The following is a 16,726-nucleotide window of genomic DNA, read 5'->3' as shown; positions in this document are numbered from 1 at the left end:
TTTAAGCACAGTGCCCTCCATGCCCAGTGCTCTGACACCTTCGGGTAAAGTCCGCGCTTTATAAAAATGCATTAAATAAATAAATAAAATGCGGTTATCTATGCTCAGTGTTTGAAAGGGCACACTGATAGCCAATGTGACCACAAGTACGAAATAACCATGTACAATAACGGAGACTAGAATACTTTGCCTTCGCTACACCTTTTACGGACCCGGTACATTTTCTGCCGTTATTTCCTCAAGCAAGGACAGGAATCGTGGCACTCGGGGGCTCGCCAAACCACTAGGTAGAGTGGCCCGCATGACCTATTAATATTGGGAAATTGCGGTGACCTTGGATTGGTTGGGGAAATTGTTATTTTGAGGTTTGCCGTGGGAAGTCATATCAGCTGTCCGAATGAGGGGGGCGCGGAAACTGTATCGCGGCTTAAGATAGGCTGGTGTAACGTTTTTACACTCCCTGATTGGCTGTGGAGCTCAGACAATGACATGCCCGCTAGCAATCGTATGTAGCTGCGGCATACGCAGCTTTCCGTCCGTGGGCGTGCTCCAGTGACGTCAGACCAAGATGCTTACTGCCTCTGCTGGTCCGTGAGCCGGCGCCCGCAAGACCTGAGTGACCCTTGTTTACGGATCGGTACTGGTAAGTGGACGGTTCTACTGGCAGGGCTCGTGCACTATCCAGCGTCATTTTCAGCTGTGCGACGGCCACTCAAGATGCTGCCGTGAGTCATGAGCGCGATTGCACACCCGGCGCCCCTCCATCTCGCCATCCTGCTGCTTCTCTCCAGATGGCAGCTTGGTAGGTCCCTTCTCGGGCCTAGACTAGATCCCAGCATGTGCCCTTGCGCGGTAAACGGGTCGATCTTCACTGCTGCTCGCCCCCTCTTTTGCTCGTAAACCCTAGAAAATGTGGGCGTTCTTTCGGACACCATGCCCTATGTTTCTTGGGCTGTAGCTCAGTTGACCCCGAAACTACCACTAATCCGCGCAGTGCTTCTTTCTGAAATTGCACCCACGTAGCTCGGCGTTTTATTTATTTATTTATGCATTTTTATATAGCGCGGACTTTACCCGGAGGCGTCAGGGCGCTTCACATTAGGAGCAGTGGAACTTGACTGCTTGTGACTTAGATGTGGGCAGCGCCGAGGCACAGAGTTCACAACAGTACCTTTACGTGTATTGAAAACCAACAAGACATTTATGCATGAATTTTGGAAACCAAGCGTTTTCATTTGAAGAAAAAAAAATCTACCGCTACATGGCACACACATCAATCTAGGAATCATGCTTTCATCATTGTGTAGTTTTCTACATCAAACGTTTTCAGTTGATAATACATAAGGCATAAAGAATAATAATCAAGTACACGAAAATGGAAACTCTTGCAAGTTGAAAACATTAGAGCAAAACGCGTGGAAGGAAAACAAGAAAGAATATTGTATATTATGACTTAAGTTTATTCACTTCTTGCATTGAGAAGCCGAGGCTGGACGTCAGTGCATTTGTATCGTCTGCCGGCGCAGAGTTTGGTGCAATTAAGATTAGGCTGGTTTCCGTTTATAGAAAGTTAGGTTGGTTTAGTTATGGATCGGAAGAACTTGTCAGGAAAGAGAAGGGTATGCAAATGTAATGTGTAAATGATCACTGGTGCAATCAGCTATAATGTTTGTTTCACCAGGATATTTTAAGGTTTGGAAACTGTGTACACTAAGATTTGTTTTGGGGCAGGGGTAAGGAGTGACGCAGTGTATTAGGTATGGGCCTCCCCATGCATTGCTGGAGTTGCATTGTGCTAGCGACACGACTCCAGCAATGCGTTACTTTTGCGCCAACAGATGTATCTGAAGTTCTGACGCATCTGTCACATCTTGTGCCATGGAGCGCCCTATTGTAAATAAGAAACATCCATGGTGGCGCAAGGATTTTTTTGCCCGGCACAAGGAAACTGGCGCATCTCTGCTTTAACGCAGAGATGCGGCTGTTTCTTATAAATCTGCCCTTTAGTTTGGAGTGAAACATCAAGTTGGGCTGTCATTTCTTTTTTATATTCAAAAGTTTTTATTGGTTGTTTCCAAAATTATAAAAGACATAGATAGATGATACGAAAACATAAGGTCCAATGGTGGGTACAGTAAAAATTGGCAGTGATTACAAAACAAACATAAAGAATGCATGGGCGATGAGCAGCATTAGATCATAAGAAATCATGAGTCAAACAGAAAGGAAAAAGTACACAACTTCAATTGTATACGGTACCTATGTAGTATCAACCCAAGGTCAGTTATCTGCAGATGAAGTTTTCGCTGAAGTCGTGGAGTTGTTGGTCTAGCTCGGGGAGATTGAGTAGGGTTATGCTGAGCCGGAGTAGAAGTGTAGGGTGGAGGGTTCAAGGTGGTTTGTGTACGCTAAAGTAGTTATCAAGAGTGGCCCACGTTTGTCTATGAGGAGGACCCCACGGCGTGTTTTGAAGTGAAATATTATCAGCCCCTCTTAAGTTGGTAACCCAATTTAACCAGCAGCTGAAAGAAGCTTTGTGTGTGTTTTTCCAGTTATCAAGAACAATCTTCTCTGTGGCAGTGAGGAGTAAGTCTAGTAGGGCCTCATCACTATCAATGAGGGAATCAGCTCTGAGGAAGCCAAAGACTAAGGTGGATAGTTCCCTGGGAGGGGAGAAATGGAAAATGTTAAAGATAAAGGAGAATACCCTGTCCCAAAAGGCACTACACATACACACTGAAATAAGAGATGTTTTAAGTCTCCCACTTTGTCCTCACAATTCCAGCAAGTTGCATTTTCCCTAATGTTGTGTGAGAAAAGACGCACCAGAGTCCAGAAGGCTTTATGGAGAAGCCAAAACTTCGTCTGGGAGAGTGTAGGGCTTATTTTATGTCTCTTGGTGGATTCCCAGGTTTTGGACCAGTCAAAATCTGAAATTGGCAAAGAGGAGTGAGATTCCCAGTACTGTGTGAGATGTTTATTGAGATTAGAGTGTTGCAGTCGTAGTAGTTTATATAGCCTGGAGACTTGGTGGCCAAGTCTATTGAGTGCAGAAAGATATTTCGGGAGAGTGGGAGGCTTTGAGGTTAATTTTTCTCTGGAGATCGCTGCCTTAGTACTCAAAAAGTTGTAAAACTCCAACGGGTCGAGGCCATATTTGGATTGGAGTTCCTTGAAGGAGAGGGGGTAAGAGTCACCAAACAGTTGGTTTGGGAAGAAGATACCCTTTTTAATCCATACTTCATTGTGTAGCGGTTTTCCTTTGTAGAGTAATGTGTGAATATGCCACAAGGATTCCCAGTTAGAACGTCGTAGGCTTATTTCTAGGAGTTTATCAATTTTCAACAGGGCTGTTATCATATTTTGAAAGATGGATTTTGAGAAAGAGGCCGTGGTAGGATTAGCTGTTAGAGCAGTCGCTGGAGCAAGGTTTCTAAAGAGGGCTCTCTCTACGGCCAGCCACACAGGGGTGTAGTTAGCCGGGGGCGATAGCCAATAGGAACCTTGTTTGGCAAGGAAAGCCGTCTGGTACAATTTGAAGTCTGCTAAGTTGACCCCTCCTAAAGATTTGTCTAGGTGGAGTTTTTTCATACTGATCCTAGCCTTCTTCCCCTTCCATAGGAATTTAGAGAGTAGTGTGTCTAATTTGTGGTCAAAGTCCTGGGACAAGACAAGAGGTAGCATAGTAATAAGGTAATTTACTAGAGGGTAAATCATCATTTTGATGGTTTCAACTCTTCCCCACCAAGTTATGAAACGGGGTGACCAGCTGTCCAGTTGTGATTTAATTTTTTCTAATGTGATGGATTTGTTGCGTTGTAGAGTCTCCATAAGGGTGCTTCCAAATTCAATACCTAAGTATTTAATAAAGCCTGTTTGCCATGAGAGTCCGGAGTTGCCCAACATGTCTCTCGTGCCAAAGATGTTTAAGGGCTTAACCTCTGATTTGTCCCGGTTCAATTTGTATCCCAAATGCGTAGAGTATCTCTCTATGGTGGTCATGAGAGCCTCAATAGATGTGTCTGGGTTCTCTGTTATCACCAAATTGTCGTCCGCATATGCTGCCAGTTTCACCCTCTCGTCCCCTCATCCACTCCCGTAATGTTTCTGTTTCGCTTTATACCATAATGAGGGGTTCGAGGGCTAGAAGAAACAGTGCTGGCGAGAGGGGGCAGCCCTGCCTGGTGCCCTGTTCTAATCGAAATGGGTCAGAGAGGGTGCCATTAATGGCAATCCGGGCGTATGGAGAAGAGTATAGGGCCATTACCATGTTAATGTAGGGCTTCCCCCAGGTTGAAAGCTTGCATACATTGTTTTAAAAAGGACCAAGACACCCTATTGACCGATTTTTCCGCGTCCAGGGTGATGGCAACAGGGAGAGGGTGTTATTTTAGCTATCTCTAGGATATGGCATAATAATCTTGTGTTATCGTTGGACATTCGGTATTTAAGAAAGCATACTTGAGAATTGCTGATAAGTCGTGGGAGGATAGCATTTAGTCTGCTGGCTAAGATTTTTGCATACATTTTGCAATCCAGGTTTATGAGTGAGAGAGGTCAATAGTTTTTGGTTAAGAGGGGGTCTTTACCCTCCTTCGGGATAACAATTATAGTGGCTTCACCCATTGACTCATTGTTTGGTGTGAGTGTTATTAGTGGAGTCTTTAATCGCAGTTATGGTGAGCTGTTTCTGTCTATGTTTGAGATAAGATACAAGTAGTTTCCCAGCTCTGTTCCCCTGGCATAATTTAAGCTCTTTAAATGTATTAATCCATACACCGTAATGTGTAATCCCTCCCATCAGGGTGTTGGAGGCACCAGGAATCGCTTAGGTTAAATTTGGAGCACATGCGTTTGAGCGACTTGTAAGAGCTGGAAAGTTGGTATGTGCATTTGGAAAGACTGTCTATTAGGGGGTCTAACGGGAGGTTGAATACCTATTATCAAGAGCTCATCTTGCGGAATGTTTTCAATGGAGGCTGAGACAGATTCCCAAAAGCCAGGATCATCCGAGTTAGGGCCATATATATTCACCACGTGAATGGGGTCCTCGTCTCTCATCATGTGGGTAATTAATAGCTTACCATCTGCGTCATGAGATTGTGAGACAATGGAGATGTTTGATTTTTTTGAGATAATGGTAATAACCCCTTTTTTCTTGTAGATGGCCGAGGATCATAGAGTGTGTGAGACCCAGTTTAGATTTATGAAACCTGTATCTTCCTCTGAGAGCTCAGTCTCTTTAAGTAGGATGACACCCCCTTTTGATTTTGCTAAATATTCCAAGACCTTTCTGCGCTTCACTGGATGGTTGAGGCCCTTGACGTTTAGAGAAACTATGTTAAGATTTCCTGACAAGGAAAGGGTTTAGTCTGGACCATCTAAAGGGTGGTGATCGCTAAGAGAGTGGATAGCATAGTGACAAGTATAGTCGGGTAGATGGAGATTTCGAATGTGCCGTACTATAAGGTAGCCGCAGCAAGGAGTGGAACTAATTAATTGTGGGATTTCTATCATACATGGACCCAAGCGATGTCTGTATTGGAGCCCGCATGCAGTGCATGACACGAGTGGTACTACAATGAAGGTACTGTCAGCAAAACATATAAAACTGCAAATAAACATAAGGGAAACAGCCACAGTTACATCCACCCCTTCCCCCTGAAAGATTCGAAGACAGGAGCTGCGACGGCAGTACTGTCTAAAGGCAACACAGAGAGATTAGATGGAACATTGTCTCTATGGGAGAGTCCTGAGTCAAGAACTACATCTCAACTTAAGTGCAGTAACCATAGAAAAACATATGTGACTATAAGCACATGAGACATAATACTTCTTAATACGTGCTAGGACACGTTCTAACTTGGTGAACTGTGAGAGTGTAGTGGAGAAACAAAACTACCAAAACACAGAGTCAAAGGTGCTCTGGCAAACTGCCCCAGGTAGGGAAATATAGTGGCGTAAGGCCGGCTTGACCGTAGATAACTTTTTGTCAGCAAGAAATAGCATAGAGAGTCATTTGTCTAGAAGGGAGCCATGAGGCTGAAATAGAAAGGTAGAACAATACCAGTGGAGCATTTTGGTCAGGCAGTTCAAGAGATAGAAGAGTCAAGGATTTCAGTTTTCCTCTTGTTGGATGATCCGCTGGTCAGGTCCATGCTCTGAGAGGGAGAATCTTCTAAATAGCGTGCAAGGTCTTGAGGGCTTGAGAAAAGGTGCGGTCTGCCATTTTTGATGATTTTGAATTTCGATGGGCCTGCAAAGGAAAATTGGATGTCTTTCTCCCTCAGCATATCTCTCAATTGAAGGAAACCTTTCCTCGTTTCAACGGTCTCTTTGGAGTAGTCTTGAGTGAATGTTATGCGTTGACCTTCCCAGGTTACGTGATGGTTTTTTCTGGCGAACTGTAAGATGGCCTCAACGTGTTGGTAGCGTAGTGGCTTGCAGATCAAGGGTCGGGGGCCTTCCCTCCCCTGAGCATTGAACGTTGGTATTCTATGTGTTCTGTCAAGCTCCAGGCCGTGTTGGAAGGTAATCCCTGTGATCATCGGTATCAAGGCCTCAAGAAAAGCTACGCAGGATCCTGCATCTTGCTCCGAATTCTCCGGAACGCCGACGATGCATACATTCCCTCTCCTGTTACGATCTTCCTATTGAGCGTTTTGTTTCTTGAGCTCGTTAGTGGTGCTCTTAAGATGTTTTATGATTTTAGAGGATTGGGAGGTTCTGTCTTCCACGTCGCTTAGGCGTTGCTCATCCTCGCAGATGCTCTTGTTCATAGTGCTCATGTCTGCCCTGATTGCTGTGAGCTCCAGTTGCATGGTATCCGTATTGGCTTTTGTCGATTTTAGCTAAGTCATGTACTTCCGCTAACTTTTTTAGGATCATGTCCATTGTACTGGTCGGGTCTGACCTGGCTTTGATTGGAGACTCTCATAGTGTTGGTTCTGGTCGCACCTTCTTGTTATTTGTTCTGCTTTCCCCGGCCGCCATTGTCAGGCAGAGTTGAGGTGCATGCGAGGAGGTGTTAATTTTTCAGGCTGTGCTGTGTAGGAGGTTGTTGGTGTCCTCACTATAACTTCCCCTGGCTCCTTCGTGTTTCCTGGTCTCTCTTGTCATCAGTATAAGATCACATTACGCTCCAAGCTTCCACGCAATAGAGGTGAGCAGGAGTATAGGACCACAGTGCAGTGGAGTGTTTCAACACTATGGAGAGGAGTGGCAAGTTGCGAATGGATTGCCTGCGGGACCGCAACTTAGATGAAGGTACAGCGAGAGACAGATTGGCAGGTTGGCAGCGAAGTATACAGGTAGTACACAGGTAGACTTTTTGCAGGGAATGGAGACCATACGGTTGCCGCAGCACTGGTGGGATGGAGTCTCTAAGTAGGTAGGATGGAGTTTTAAGGAAGTTGCAGCAAGTTGAGAGAGGCCGAGAGGGGCACATGTGTCGGGCTGCAATGCCAATTACGTCCGTGGCTTCCTTCAGTCAATTATCTAGTGAGGCGAAGGACAGAGTAAGTATGATGACGTCGCCACTTCAGGCGTGTAGCATGAAAAGCTGTGTGATCGTTTGTGAGGCACCTAGCAGCGTATTTACTGTCCTTTCACAATGCCTATATGCCAGCGGGCGGTCGGGTGCAGCTCAGGAGCCGGCTAGTTGCATTGCGGGTCTGTCGGCACCTCCATCTTGTGGTTAAAGCATGAGGCATCAGGATTCACTCAGTCATGTGCGTTATTATCTGTCCTTTCACATCACCTATACACCAGTGGTGGATCTGGGGCAGTACAAAGAGCCAGCTAGGTGTAGCTTGTGGGAGGCTCGCTTCCTCCAGAGGTTCACTCTGTGTGGGGGGGTTAGAGGGAAGTAGCGCAGGTTTGCTGGCGCCACTGTAGGAAGGTGGATACCTGACTATGTTTACCCCAGATGTTTTGCCTAGTGTTTAGCTGGTTTTCGACTTAGCCTGGGACCCTGATTAGCAGGATCCCAGGCCAACTATCTGCTCTCTCAGTAACATGGACTCCATGTACCCTAGGTACATCTCCAATTGGATATTGGGTCACCTTATCAGCCCCTGTACAGAGTACTATAGATACCCAGGGCATAGGTGCATCCAAGGCCTACCAGGGACTGCAGCATATCTTTTGCCACCTCTGGCTGGCCATCCAAAATGACACAACTGGCTGATCACTCAGCTGGGGCAAGGTGGTGTAATTACCCCTTGCTTAGATATAGTATACCTATATCTACACCTATATCTGGACACATATGCACCTATAAGTCACTCCTATGGCAGGCCTTATCAATCCTGGAGGCAGAGTGCTTGGTTTTATGTGAGATGGTGCTCCAGCATGAGCTGAGCCTGTCTGTAGCTTTCGGGACCAACTCCCTTAGCTGTTCCGGGATATTGCCATACCATATTCTCTTATGTGCATTATAATCCTCACGGTTACTTGCTAACTTTGGTTTGGCTTTATCAAAACATTTTGTGTAAGGTGTCAATCGCTTTGGAATACTACCCCCTCGCCAGTTCTGGCGACGGGGGTAGCATTCCACCCTTCTAGAGGGAGAAGACATGCTACTTTGCTTAAACGCGGTTAAATCTAACCAGAGCCCCAGCATCACAAAATGGATGCTGCTGCCACAGACACAAGCCTGGGCTCCTGCTGCTGACCAAAACTCCGGCAGGGGAGGCCTGGACAAATGGTATCCTGTCACAGGGAGGTGTTACACCACCCCAGGCAGGAGATAGTGGATTGAGCAGGGAGGGTTGAATGAAACTAGACACTGCCTGGGGCGCACAAGGCGTACCATGCATAGCCCAGTTCAAACCGGTGCTGGGGCACTCCAGCCCCAGCTCTGGCGCGAAACTAGACAAAGGGAAAGGGGTGTAACAACCCCCTTCCTGGGTCCCACCCATAGGAGGGACCTAGCAGGTGATCCAGCCCCTTGATTTGGAATAAAGGTAGGAGCTGTGCCAATGCAATTTAGATCATCCTGACTGAAACTTTGAAACAAAACTCTGGACCCTTTGACATCCTACTCAACGTGGAAGACTGAAGAATCTCCCTTGAGGTCGAGGAGTGGCCACCCTGTGCAAGCAGGCACCATCAGCGCGACAAGACTTTCTTTGGCGTTGCTCCCGCTGGCGCTCGAACGACAGAGACCGACAAGACCTGGGCTCCCAGACTTCCAACAGCCCGATCCACAGTCCTAGCAAAGCTTAGACCCGTGGAGGCGGCGAGAGACACGTGGGACCGGCCATCTTGAAAAGTCGACGCACTGCTTCCTGTTCAGCTCCCGAGGTTCCCTCGACGCTGTACTTTGGGGTTTGAGAAGCCCGGCCCGAGCAGCCTGTGCTCCAAAGATCACCTCTCCACATTCTCCGAGTGCTGCGTGGGGCCCTTTTGCACTTTTCCTGCTCGATTCGTTGTCCGGTCGCTTGCCCATTGGCCAGTGGCCTCTGTGACGACGAAAAAACGAAACTACACTGCTGGTCTGGTTGCTCCAGACTGGCCCCAGCTCCCCTGAAAAGGAGCCATCGATCTGACCTTCTCGGTCCGATCAAGAAGACATCTTCGAAGCCTGCGTTGGTTGCCTTTGCCAAGGCTTGGTGACTCCGCCGACAGCAAGAGCCTTCGTGGGACAGCTCGTGTTCACCAGCTGGTCATCCTCGATCCTTCCTGGTCCACGTGGCAGCGGAGACAAACACCTCGACATCACCTGATTGCAACCCGACATCTCCTGGTTCCTCGCTGGTCACTGGCTTGTGACCTGAACATTGTCCCCTCTGCTTTCAGGTACTCTACATCTTCGATCCAACTGGACTCTTCTCTCCTGGCCGCCTGCAGCATCATCATCTCCTGGCTCCATAGAACTTCACGGTGAAACCCAACACACTTTGGCACCTATGCACCCGCTTCCTGTGGGTGAGGTAGTGATATAACTCCGGTGCTCCTGTAGTGGTTTACACCTCTAGTGTCCTAGTTTCAAGTGACTAAGTTCTAGTCCAGTCGGAAGTCTCCTAAACCTATAACTTTCTGATTTTTACACACCATTGACTTGTATGGTAAACGCGGTTGCCTATAGACTCTGCACCCGTATCCTGTGGGCCTCTCCCGACCTAACCTTCGTTAGTCCAGTGTAGGCCCAGCGATTCCCAAGGCCCTAGGCCTGTTCATTGTTCGTGACGTGGTACTTATACCACTTTCTTATTATATGGATTGAGTAGCCACCCTGCCTATCCATAATTGTGCAGCTTATTGTATGTTATACTGTGTTCTTTGTTTAACGCTGTGCTCCTGTGCTCAAAAAGAGTTAAGGGGATTATTCTAGAAATAAATACATATATTTTGTAATATATAACTTGTGAGGTGTACTTTCATTTGGTATTTAAAAGGATTGCATATGGTAAAACAGCTGGCTTCACATGCCCTCTTGAGTTTAGCCTAAGACTGCTTTTGTCCATGCTACCCCCTAGGATAGCTGACCTATAAGGTTGACTTACAACCAATCATAATAAGGGTCGTTTGGACTGGTGCAAGGTGCTCACTAGAATAGTGAACACCATATACCAGGCCAACTTCTCACAGCCACCATTTTGTGTCTGGTAATCTAAGGCATATTTGTTCGGTCATCCACTTGCTTGATTATTGTTTGCACAGTACTCCGCAACACTTGTGAAACAGGCGAGGGTGGGGGTATAAAAGATTTTTGCACTCTACCGCGTTGATCGCTCCTTCCAAAGTGCAGGTATCAATGCAGAATGTTATCTACCGTTGCGTGACCGCTGCCATTAACAGGTCAGGCATCTCGGCATTTAAGTCCGTAGGCCCGCAAGATTGCAAGGTGTTCCGCCCACAACAATTGTATCTCACGTCGCAAGGCACCCACCTCTTGTAGCGCCGAGACTTTGTTGGAAAACTACAGCAGACCGGGCATCCAGAAGGCTGTTGGTGCAGCAATTGAGGCAGTGACGTTACTGGCACCCGCCATCTTGAGGCTACATGTCCCGGGGACGTGGGTCTCTGTGGTCGATGCTGAAAACAGCGTCTCTTGAGGTTCTAGAGCAGGAAATGTAGCACCATTATGAGCCGCATGATAAGGTTAGCTGGAGCCTGGTATTTCTGTCTTGAAATGTCTTGATGTTTTTCTCCCGAACTCGCCCTTAATCACTCCTCTGTGAGCCGAGCAACGCGTTCAGGCAGCCATTGCCGCTGCCGTCCAAGCCACGTCCTTTCTATGTAAAGGCAACCCTTTTACAACATTAACAGATGCAAAGCAATAATAGTCACTTCTTTGTACCGCCATAGCTTGGTAACTTGGCTACAGGCGCCAGAGCCAACAAATTAACAAGAAGAGCTGAGTCAAGGCTGTGACTCTGATCTTAAGAGTCCATGCTCGAGGTGAGCCCTGAAATTATTATGTCCCTAATAAAAGAAACTTCACATAAAAATATTATAATCTCTTGAAATAAAAAAAACCTATTGTTTTGATACTAATAGGGCACAATATAGCACTGCACTGAGAAATACTTATTAACAATGTTATTTTTGTATAGCTGGAAGTATGAACTCATATATTTGTAACTGCTTTCATACATGATAATTAAGAAAAAAGAGTTTTAATGTAATAAATCCTTTGCCTGATAACACAGTTTGAGCGGGAAATCCGAAATGCATCCCGGTTTTCTGGTTTAACTTCTTACAAATCCGCCAATAAATGGGTTTCTATTAGTCTTTCCTTCGGCATGGTGAGATTAAGGGATTTTCCCAGAATCACAGGATATTGAGTGATGCCGGAACTGAAAACCAGTTCCACAGTCAGTTGAGCAGCTCTGACCATAATGCCACATCCTTGGTAGAGGAAGGCAGGCAGAAGTCACATAAAAGCTGAGCTTGCTATGAGCTCGAGGTTCCAGCAGCATATCGAGCTGAGTCAGAGCCAGGCTTCATGCTCAAGCTTTCAGTTCCTCACCCTCCTCTACACTTGTCTCTGAACTACAACAACTGTGATCTGATTTTGCACAACATTTTAGATAGTCCTTTAGACAAGGCTTCTAATCTGGAAAATAATCCCCTAATGATATGGTTTGACCAATGACACTGCTCTCTTGTTCCTTGCAGGTATAGACTGGAAAGCTCAGGCCTTGGAGCACTTGAACACCACCAGTCCTGTCTTAAAGCCAGCTTACATCTCCCAGGAAACCAACTGCACTATCTCCAATAGCTGGCAGCAATAAAGTGCAGCACTTTAACCCAACTTCCAGTCGACAAACTGTTGTACAGTGTATCCTCAAATTGGCGGACTCATCACAACTTTACGGGTTGTTTTCGGTAGGTACACAAGCATACTGGGTGGGCTTGGGCCCTCTTTTGTCCGAAATACACATGCACAGATTGTGAGATATATATATATATATATATATCTATATATCTTTATATAGTATTTAACCAGAGTTAATGAAACAGCACTATTACATCGAAAGATTAAAACGAGCTTCTCCTATGAGCTCTAGGACTCGTCTTAATCTTTCTTGACCCAGCGTTTGAGGAAATATCACATTCCTCCACGCTTTTGCCCTGAAGAAGCCTATGTTTGGGCGAAACGCGTTAGCTGGTTCTAACATATGAAGCACACGTGAAAATTAAAAAAAAGACCAGAAAACATCTATCTGTATATGCTTTTTATTGATGTGTTTTTGTGTACCATACTGCTTGTATCCATATATTGCCTCTCATACAACTAATTAACATAGTTATCTTTATGGCCTTCGAGCAGCAGACCATTTGAGGAGGGCAATACTTCTTACAACTAAGTGACTAGTTCTGGTAGTGCAGTCATCTATGACCCAGCTGCTCCTTCTTCCTGTTTAAATTAGGTAAGATGATGATAACCATTGTTTAACCCACTGAACAAATCAGTTGTCGCACAATATTTACCTTTGGTTATCCCAGACAATAACTCTCTCATATTTGGTAATGGGTGGCGATCCAACCAAATGTTTTTGTTTAAATCCCTCAAGTCCACACATCCTGATCTTTCCATTCGGCTTGCGGAGTATAACTATTGGACTCCACCAATCTGGTTCAACTATATGACCTTTTTATATAGTCTTTTTCAAGCTCTTTTCTTAAAGGAGCTCACTAAGCCAGATTATTTTTAGAGTTCCTTTTTTAAACACCCAAGTTGCTTACCAAATAATTTCGGCAACTTACATGCCCATGTGTTCACCTCAACGTTCCCTGTAAGCATAACATGTTCTACTCCATTGGGATCTAACTTTGTCTCAAGTGAACGTCGATTTTTCATCCATGCAAAAACCTCCCTTTTTCAACCACATACACCGTCCACTTTAGTTTGGAAGTAACCAATAATAGGTAATTTGCTACTACAATACTCTTCTGGTTCAATGTGGGTTTTACTCAAATTTACACATCCTTATTTCTCCCACATTTCTTTGTTAATCAGTGCACAAGAGGAGCATGAATGAGCCCACATTCACATATTCATACCACCTATATTCACTTGACATTTTGGTGGGTGATATTAATCATTAGCTCCCATAGACTCCCCATCCACTGTGTTTACTACATCTTATATCATCAAAACTTCTACATCATCTTCAGAAAACAGATACATTTTCATTACCTTTCCTACTGTTGCTGTCATGGTGTATTACATTGACAGAAGAAGTTGTTCTATATCCACCTACTCCTTCATTTCTACATACCCATGTACCATGACCTACCCTCTGACATTTATAACGTTTCACTCTTACAGCCGGGCAATTATTAGATGAAGCAACGTGTTTCAAACTTCTACATCTATAACACGATGTAGATTTTCCTAGTTATTATGACGGAAAGTCTTAATTTTATTAAAGACACGGAGGCGAGTATTATGCATTCTAATCTTGCGTTTATTACAATAGCAGCCAAATAATTGAAAAAACTTCAGTTCCCAGAGGGCCAGGCGAGAACTGGGCCATGGGAACGAGAAAAAACGTTAGTACATTGGCCAATCAGCACCGTGTAAACAGATAAGAGGACAAACTGACTGCGCAGCTTCCTCTTTTCGCTGCGAGAAGGTCAGATAACATTAGAAAACAAAGGAAAAATAGCCAAAACAATAGAAACAGCCAAAGTCCAGGAGCAAATATCTCGAACCACATGGAGCCAAGGGCAAAGTTCGATTGGAACAACTGGAGAAGGCGTAGAGAGAGCCAAAGAAGTCCATGATGGAGAGGCACGAAATCGATGGAGAGAAGACCTCCTATGATGAAGCAGGTGGCAGGGCCGGATTCGCTGTAGGGAGGGATAACACAGGTTAGTAGTGTAGCGGCGGGATAATACTCGCCTCCGTGTCTTTAATAAAATTAAGACTTTCCGTCATAATAACTAGGAAAATCTACATTTTATGGCAAGACCGGAGGCTCCTATTGTGCTTGTTTAAAGCATATTAATGACATCAGAAGCGACAGAATGAACAGGTTTACAGTAGAACATGCGAAAAACACTGTCATTGGACCAATCTGCTGATCTCAGGATGTCTTCCAGGCGGGAGCTGGACCAAAAGGCTCCCCTGGCCGAATGCGTTCCGGAAACGGAGACGTCAATACCGGCAAGAGACATGACCCAACGAACCCACTGGGCGAGGGTAGGGGAAGAGACGGGAAGGTGGGGCTTGCGAAAGGAAATAAGGAGTTGGGAACAAGATGACGCCCTGAGATCAGCAATCCTTTGCTCATATACTTTCAAACATTGTCCCACATAAAGCTGTGGTTGATCAGGAAAGTAAGGGTAAAAAACAGAATCTAAATTAGTCTTAGTTCTTCTGCGAATCTGGAACAAAACACCTATAGGAGAGAATTGTCTGGAAGAAACATCTAAAGCTCTAACATCAGAAACTCTTTTAATCGATATCAAACAAAGTAACATGGTTAATTTAGCAGATAACATTTTGAGAGATAAGGCAGAGTTAGCAGGCAAATTCATGAACAGTTTAAGGACTACAGAAACATCCCACAAAAAGGAATACTTAGCCAACGGAGGTTTTGCACATCGAACTCCCTTGAGGAGGCGATAGATCAGAGGATGAGCGCCAACTGGTTTGTCATCTATCTGAACATGATTGAGAGAAATTGCAGAGCGGTATAGGTTAACAGTACGATAGGCCTTACCGGCACTGGCCTCAGAAGCCAGAAAATTGATAATGGAATTTAGAGGGGCTGAAAGGGGATCGATATCCCTCTCCAAACACCAGCTTGCCCAAAGAGACCAAGCGGATTTGTATGCTTTGGAAGTTCCTGGTGCCGAGGCCTGGTTGATGAAGGGAGTAGCCTCTTGCGAAAGGAGGACGTTAGAAGAGAGAGGCCGGAAACTTTCAAGGCCGACAGGGTCAAGGAGTTGTCCAGAATAAGACTGTGACGAAGGCCCTGGGGATTGAGGAGAAGATCCTCGAAAGAAGGAAGGAGAACAGGAAAGCCTATTGCCATCTCCAGCAAGGAGGGGAATCAGATCTGAGCTTGCCAAAAGGGAGCAACTAGCACCAGGGAAGTGGACTGGCGGCGAACTTGAGACAGGACTCTGTTGATCATAAGAAAAGGAGGGAAAGCATAATTGAGGTGAAGAGACCAATCCTGAAGGAAAGCATCCGTAGCTAAAGCCAGAGGGTCCGGCCGCCAACTGAAGAATTGGGGCAATTGACAGTTGTGGCGGGAAGCAAAGAGATCTATAGAAAAGGGACCCCATTTGCGAGAAAGAGAAAGGAAAACGGAGGGACAAAGCTTCCAATCGCTGGAATCGTGGAGAAATCGTGAGTGCCAATCTGCCACGGAATTGAGATTTCCGGGAGGTATTCTGCTGTTAAGGAGAACTGATGTGCAAGGCAAAATTCCCACAGACTTTTCGCTAGATCCGCAAGGGGTTTGGACCTGGTCCCACCAAGATGGTTGATGTAGCGGACCGCAGAAACATTGTCCATGCGAATGAGGATGGAACATTGGATTCTGTCTTTGGAAAGGCTTCGAATCGCAAAGGAACCTGCAAGCATCTCTAAACAGTTGATGTGCAATCTGAACTCCTCTGACGACCATGTACCTCCAGTCGAGATTGGTCCACAGCGGGCGCCCCAACCCGAAAGGCTTGCATCGGATTCTAATACAAGATCTGGGGCAGTGGCGAAAATAGTGTGCCCGTTTCACGCATCTAAATGGTCTATCCACCATTGTAGCTCGGTGCAGGACTCTGGGTCTAGGGCGACGAGATCTGCGTAGGCAAGGCCTTGGCGAAGGTGCCTGATTTTTAGGCGTTTAAGAACGCGATAGTGAAGAGGACCTGGAAATATGGCCTGAATGGAAGAGGAAAGAAGACCGACAATCCTGGCCAGGGACCTGAGGGAAAGGAGGGACGACTGAAGGACTGAAGCAATCTCCGCTTTGATTTTGGAAACTTTGGGATGGGGCAGGCAGAGGGAAGCAGACACCGAGTCCACAAGGAAGCCCACGAACTCCATGTTTTGAGACGGAGTCAAGGAAGACTTCTCTGTGTTGACAAGAAAACCCAGTTCCAGAAGGAGAGACTGAGTTGTCCGCAGATCGGACAGAAGAGAGAGTCTGTCGGAATTCAGGATCAGAATATCGTTCAAGTAGATGATAAGTCTGATTCCGAGAGAACGGAGAAAGGCAACCACTGGCTTCAAAAGTTTTGTGAAGCATCAAGGTGC

At 45.8% G+C, this 16,726-nt stretch overlaps 1 protein-coding gene across 1 annotated transcript in view; it reads left to right on the top strand.

Moving 5' to 3' along the window:
- Positions 1 to 542: 542 nt before the first annotated feature.
- Positions 543 to 16,726, top strand: part of SCAMP5 (secretory carrier membrane protein 5) — a 180,165-nt gene continuing 163,981 nt past the window's right edge. The window contains exons 1-2 of the mRNA XM_086959325.1: positions 543 to 643; positions 12,127 to 12,336. The gene's annotated coding sequence lies outside the window, so the exon portion shown is untranslated. The remainder of the gene's footprint in view (positions 644 to 12,126; positions 12,337 to 16,726) is intronic.

Source organism: Lissotriton vulgaris, chromosome 2_2 (assembly GCF_964263255.1).
Source record: "Lissotriton vulgaris chromosome 2_2, aLisVul1.2, whole genome shotgun sequence".
Taxonomy (NCBI): domain Eukaryota; kingdom Metazoa; phylum Chordata; class Amphibia; order Caudata; family Salamandridae; genus Lissotriton; species Lissotriton vulgaris.
The sequence above is the reverse complement of the archived record's forward strand: the minus strand, read 5'-3'. Positions and strand labels throughout refer to the sequence as shown.